The sequence below is a fragment of the Mastomys coucha genome, unplaced genomic scaffold (genome assembly GCF_008632895.1).
Source record: "Mastomys coucha isolate ucsf_1 unplaced genomic scaffold, UCSF_Mcou_1 pScaffold22, whole genome shotgun sequence".
Classification (NCBI taxonomy): domain Eukaryota; kingdom Metazoa; phylum Chordata; class Mammalia; order Rodentia; family Muridae; genus Mastomys; species Mastomys coucha.
This window is the reverse complement of record NW_022196905.1, coordinates 197,109,208-197,116,156: the sequence shown is the minus strand read 5'-3', so window position 1 is coordinate 197,116,156 and position 6,949 is coordinate 197,109,208. Positions and strand designations below refer to the sequence as shown.

Genomic DNA, 6,949 nt, shown 5'->3' with positions numbered 1-6,949 from the left:
AGACATGAAAAAGAACATTTGCTTGGATAATATCTGTCTTTGTTCATAAACAGGAAGGTGAGAAGCTAAATTCAAGATTATTGTTTTCTTCAATTCAATGATTTTTTTTTTTAAAAATTGTTTTTTAAAAGTGGATGAAGAAGCCCAATCAAAGACATATATGCAAATTATTTTATAGATGCAAATGCAGGCTTGCTGTGAATTTTAATATTGTGTTGAAACATAGGAACTTTAAAATGTGTACCATTCCTTTTAGCCCAATACATGGTACATTTAGTTCATAAAGGACTGATTTAAAAAAATCCATGAGATGATTTCTATATACTCCAAATTGCAGAGCAAAATGTGAAAAAGTTGTATTTGGAAGAAAGCAGGAATTTTAAACTGTTATTAATATGGGACAAAGAAAGGAAGACACTGTCGTCTTATGTTCCTGGTAGTTCTTTCTACTTGGGCAAACATTGTTAGTTCCTATGCATCTTGTGTTAGTCAAGTAAAGATGATGTCAGTAACCAAATTACAGAATTGAATCAAGTAGGTATTTTTGCTTTATTACAAAATGAATGCATCATCTTGAGGTATTAAATTGCTTAGCTGTTTTACTGTTGAAATTTTCTCTTTTTAGATAGAGCGGCATTTAGCATTACTTTTAAAGGCACTTGCTACTTGCGAAGATGGATATGAGGGGTTATCAAAGCTAAACATAGCCACAGTAACAAAGTAACATTTAAGTCTGTCTCGTGTTGATTGGACTTTGTAAATTATACTGCATTTAAAAAAAAAATCACGACTTTGGTATTTCCAATGGGGGCATCTGAGAAGAGAAATTTGAGTCCTCAATTTGCACAGCTAAGAACATATAATCATGTTAGGGAGCCTTCCCTCAAAAGCACTTTTTTTCCCCTATAGACATTTTTATTTCTTTCCCTCCACTCATACTTCTACTTGTATTTTATCAGAAAGGTCCAGAATGAGGAGGGGATGGACACTGCAATTTACTGCCTATTTAAATGCATTAATATCACATGGTATTAACAATTTAGCTGTATTAAAAACTGACAAATTTTCTCAGCTCTCTCTCTGTCTCTGTCTCTTCTCTCATTGCTATCTCTGATACTTGGAAATAACTGGCTGACATACTGCCTCTGTCTCATTATCTTAGAGGTTAGTAATTTAAACTGTGAAAGAAATAAGAAGCTGTACACACTTTATTGTGTCAGAAGGGACGTAATGGACTTTCAAGAATTGATGAGATGCATTCTTTTTTTTCTTCAAAATCTGTTTCGTGAGAATAATGCCTGAAAACATGATCGTAATTTGCTCTTGATATGGAGGTCAAGGTCAGTGATGTAGTCTGATCCCAGGGAGAAAGAAAATCACAATGAGGCTGCAGCCAGTCTTCGACATTCATTTTGTTGTTCAAAAGCAAATCTCTATGATGCCTGGTGAAGCTCTTGCTATGCATGTCAAACAGCAGAGCACAGTGCTTAAGCTCAGGGTCCAGAGAATCCTGGACTATAGCTATTAACTGTATGGTCTTGGAAAAATTAGGTAGCCATTTTATGCTGCAGGGATTACATCTGTAAAGGTTGGAGAAGAGTTGCGTTGTTCTGTAACAAACATTAGTGAGACTATTTGCACGAGGTTCTTAGTAGAGGGTCTGGTGTATACTAAGTACTTAAGAAGCCCCAGCCAGTGTCTTTGGCATGAGTCTACAATGAGTGGCAAGCCATGGCTGCTTTCCTGGCAGCATTGATCATGAGGATATTGATAGCTCCCAAACCCCAGGAAGCTCTCTTTCTTGAGGGGTCTGCATTGCTTCCCAGCAAGCTGAAAGGAGAAAAGACAGCTTCTGGCATCTTCAGAGGGTCAAGAAAGATATGAGATCTGGGTGTGGAGGAGCATGCTTATAATCTCGGCAAGTCATAAAGCTGAGGCAAGAGGCCGCCACGAGTTCAAGACCAGTCTACATGACAATATGACTTAGCCTCAAACAAGGGGGAAAGCAAGAAAGAATATGGGGAGATGCTCCTATGCAGCCTACCTTTGTGTTATCTGCATCAGTGTACTTATGCCTTACTGGTACCCAACATGAAGATCTAATTGGAAAAAAATAACACCTCGGGGAAAGAAAATAACCCAGGGAGTGTTTTTCATATGATTTTACTTAAAACCTCTGCCTAATAGATTTTATGTATATTTATTTGGAAAACAAGTATTTAAGCTCTTTTACTGTTATATAACATACACAATAAACCCACAGAAAAAATAAACAAGGGGTAAGATATGGAAGAATCTGGTAATAGGCTTAAGTATTTTAGGGTAACTGTCAGTTTTGACTGTTTAAACATACTTGGGCTGATCCATGGTTGGGCTGCCTTGTTTTGTGGCCTGTTCAAGTTTGTAACTGGGAGGATGCAGTCTATCCTGCCACTCTTCTGTATATGGTTTCTGCCCACATTCTTTTCATGGTTTTGCATGGAAGGATCTTTGAAGGAATTGTTTCAAGCCCTTCATTCATGATGAAGCTTTGGGTTATATAATCTGCTGTAACCTAATGGAGCCAGCCAGCCAGACAAAACTCTTCGGAGATGGCCACTCATCCTTTTTCCAATGCCCAGGGTAGCTGCTGACCTAGGACCAATTGAAGGTGTTATAGTCAATGATTATATTTATTATTCATGCATAGTTCTGTATTTTTGATAGTACAGTAAATGCAAGGGGGGATAACTAATAGAGTTCTGGTATTTCATGCTTTAGGCACCTCGACACTAGACTCAGAAGTCATTCAAATTCCTGCCATCTCTTTAACTTGTATTCTCTGGCAAAATGAAGGGAAGTGGGACATTATTTCTGTATCTTGCTTTATTCTATTTACATATGGTAGAGTCATTTGTTACTGTTTATGAATTATTCACATTTTATTATTTGAACTCTCCATCTCTTGCTCTCAAAGGCAGGTCTGATCCTATTTATTCTAAAGACAGAGTTGGAGATGGGCTATCATTGGTGTTGATTGAGATGCCAAGCAGTCACCTGACTCTATACAGTTGGTAAGTAGAAAAGCACTGGAGAGATGGCTCAGTGGTTAAGAGCACTGACAGCTCTTCCAGAGGTCCTCTTCCAGAGGTTCAATTCCCAGCAACCACATGGTGGCTCACAACCAGGGATCTGGTGCCCTCTTCTGGTGTGTTTTAAGACAGAGACAGTGTAGTGTATTCACATATATAAAATAAAGAAATCTTTAAAAATTTGAAAATAATTTTATGCTGTTGCATTATGTTAACCAGTTTTTAAAGTAATAGCTGAAATGAATGGAGAAAAGAAGTGGGGACTCCTAGGGATGCTGTGAAGGAATTAAAAGAAACCACATATGTTCAAATATGTAAGAATACTAGATCAATGGTGCAATACTTGTCTAGCATGCATGAGATCCTTCCATGGAAGATCCATGAAAACAAAGCCAAAACTAGCAGGAAATCAAACAGCTTAAAGGGAGAGAACTCACACATATTGAGCACACATTGTATCCTACAGTCTTTATATGCATTATCCTCTTTCTTTGTTTGTTTGTCTTTTGTTTTTTCAAGTCAGAGTTTCTCTGTGTAGCTCTGACTGTCCTGTAACTAGCTCTGTAGATTAGGCTGGCCTTGAACTCACAGAGATCTGCCTGCCTCTGCCTCCCAAGTGCTGAGGTTAAAGGCACTCAGCATCACCACGTGGGCATATTATCTTTTTAATATATCTAGTGCTTGACATGCAGGAGCAGATTTCACACATAAGGAAATTGAGGTCCAGAGATGTTAAGTAACTTGTCCAAATGCATTATTATTAGCTTGATGAATTTAAAATAAAAGTAGCTGATATTAAAAATGCATGCCTAAGTCCCGTGAACATAACACCACAAATTGAGTATTAAACTCTTTTTGCAAATTTTTGCTCTAAATTTGATCTCTGGATTTGGCTAAAAACTAACCACAACAAAATATAATACTAATAAATATGAAAAGAACTTGGATTGTTCATACTATGCAAGTGGGAATTTAAGCTATGATACTGTCTGGGAAGAGTGTATAGTTTAGTGTTTTCCTAAAATACAAAACAGAGCAAAACAAAACAAAAAACACCCCAACTCCCCAAAACAAAACAAAACAAAACAAAAATTAAAAAACAAAAAACATAAACAAAACCCAAAAAGCAAGCAAACAATCAAACAAAACCCAAAAACTAAACATGGCTTAGCATTGTGCTAATGAGCATTTTCCCCCTGATAAATAAATACTCAAGTTCACATCAAATGTTTATAACAGCTTTACTTGCAATAACCAATAAATAACTACTCAGATATCCTTCAGTGGGTAAACAAACTGTTAACCATTCTACTAATATTTAAGTTACCACTATTAATCACGATGCACCCATATTATGAAATACTACTGAACAGTTAGAGGCAGCGAACCACTGATGCGCAAATGAATCTTTAGAGAACTAGACTGGGTGAATAAAAGGTTCTACTTGACATCCTTACGTTTTCTCCATTTTCATTGTGTGAATGTGTATGTTATTGGCTGTTTTGCATGGCTCTTATACAGTGGCATGTGCGAGGTTGATGTCAGGAATCTTCCTTGATGGTTCTTCTACCTTATTCTTTGAATCAGGGTCTTTCAGTTAAACCCAGGGATCACGGATGTGGCTAGTCTTGCGAGCCAGCTTGCTCTGTGGAAGTTCTGGGGAACTGACTGCAGTCCTTATGTTTGAGAGTCAAACACTTTACCCACTGAGCCATCTCCCCTGCACAAATTTATGCAATAGTATTGAAATATCAGAATTAGAGAAATGAATGAAAGATTAGAGGTTAGCAAGAGCCAAGGAATAGTGGAGGCAAGAGGGAAGTGGGCGTGGCTGCAAAAGGATCCCAGGCTCAAAGCAGTTTGTTTTTAACTGTGGCAGTGCGATAACCTAGTTGTGATATTGTGTAACAGCACTGGTGAAGCTGGGTAAGAAGACTGAAAGATCTCTATTTTTTTTAACTGCTGCATGAGAACATTCAAAAAGCCTAACAAAAGGTCAGTGGGTATTCTAGGAAGTCAATTCTATACTTTCTAGAACTGAGTCAAACTGGGGGAATGATAGGATTGTGGCTAAGTCTGACATTTTCCAATCTTAAGAAAGTCTCAGGTCATTTCTCAAACTTGCCTGATTTATTTATTTATTTTTATCATCTCTGATTTTTATTATGGATTTTAGTGCTATTTGGGAAAAGATTTGGGGACAGACAAGAAGCCACCTCTTGTTAGGGGAATTTTTCTTTGCATAGAACTTTAAAATTGACGAGCTGATTGAGCTATACATTAGAAGACAAAGCTGGAGTTTGTTAGACCAAACTGTCATAATTTATTTCTAAAGTTTTTTTTTCTTTTGTTTGTTTGTTTTGGTTAGTCTCATCTCCTTCTGACCTTCTAAAACTCTTTCCTTTTTCTTTTATTCTATTCGAATCTGTATTTCCATGTTGTACTGATTCCGTGGGACGAAGTGCTTGCTGCCAAGCCTGATGACCTAAGTTGAATCCTGGAACCTACATGATACAAAGAGAGAACTGACTCTTGAAAGACATCCTCAGATCTTCACATATGCACAGCGGCACCTATCCAACCGTGCACATAGTCTATTAAAAACATTTTTTAAAAATCCAGTAAGTGTGTTGTTTTTCCTTGCTTTTGAGATGGTGTTTCACTCACTATGTATCTCTGGTTAGCCAGGAACTTGCCACCCTCCTGCCTCAGCCTTGTAAGGGTTGGTATTACAGAAGTGGACCACGGGAGGTTAGAATAAGTATTCTCATTCATTGCTGATTAAATTAGCGAAATGATATCCTTCTTCAAATGTGAAGTGCAGGTCTTTATTGAGTTCTGACTAATAGACACACAGTGTGCTTGCATGTTGCTATTTTCAGAAAGGAGTAGTGGGAAGCACTATTGAGAACGGTGTTGATGGAGTGTGGAAAGGATAAAGTGTAGAAGCAGGGGGAAAGGATGGGCTCCCTGGCCCAGGCCACTGTGGTGCCACAGAGCCCTTCGAAGACTCTTGCCAGTGCAAGAAAGAGCCAGTCCCTGCAGGCTTGCTGTTGGCTTAAGTAGGGGTTAAATTGTAAGAATTTCAGAACCTACTTTGGAGAAGGATTAAATAAATCAGGGACCCTGTTGACAGCAATAGTATCTTTGAGCAGCTGATTTGAAACACAGAATCAGAGAACAGAGATGAATCCCAGGTGGCAGCTGGGAGCTGGAAAAAGTCCCAATGAGTTGGATGACTGTTTGGCTTCATTGTAGCACCATGAATAATCTTTAAGTGACAGCTTTTAGAAACGATTGTATTCAACACAATGGTAGAATGAAGATACATTAATTTAGAGCAGTGGTTCTCAACCTTCCTATTGCTGGAAGTTTTTAATACAGTTCCTTATGTTGTGATAAGCCTCAACCATAAAATTATTTTCATTGCTACTTTATAACTATAATTTTGCTACTGTTATGGATTGTAATGTAAATATTTGATATGCAGGATATATGATATGCAGCCCCTGTGTCTGGATCCACAAGTTGAAAACCACTAATTTAGAGGCTCCACTCATTTCTTTCCTTTTATTTTTGACACTGTTTCTCTACACAGTCTCGGTGTCTTGGAACTTACCTCACGATGTAGACCAGGCCTACCATGAACTCACAGAGATCTGCCTGTTTCTATATTCTGAGTGCTGGGATTAAAGGCATGTGCCATCACCATGCTGAGCCAATTTAGAGAGCATGATTTCCCTAATAGGAAGTTTAGAAGGTTCTAGAACTGCTTCAATTAGCTTAACATACATTGTGTTCTATTCTCTATCTCTCTCTCTCCTTTCCTCCCTCCTTCCCTCTCTCCCTCCCTTCTTTATTTTTCCTCTCTCTCTCTC

General features: G+C 38.0%; 1 long non-coding RNA gene across 1 annotated transcript in view; it reads left to right on the top strand.

The window, feature by feature from the left end:
• LOC116071413 overlaps positions 1 to 5,692 on the top strand; it is a 16,410-nt gene extending 10,718 nt beyond the window's left edge. Inside the window, exons 3-4 of the long non-coding RNA XR_004110887.1 lie at positions 2,957 to 3,053; positions 5,534 to 5,692. This is a non-coding gene — a long non-coding RNA (uncharacterized LOC116071413). The remainder of the gene's footprint in view (positions 1 to 2,956; positions 3,054 to 5,533) is intronic.
• The last annotated feature ends 1,257 nt before the right edge of the window (positions 5,693 to 6,949 follow it).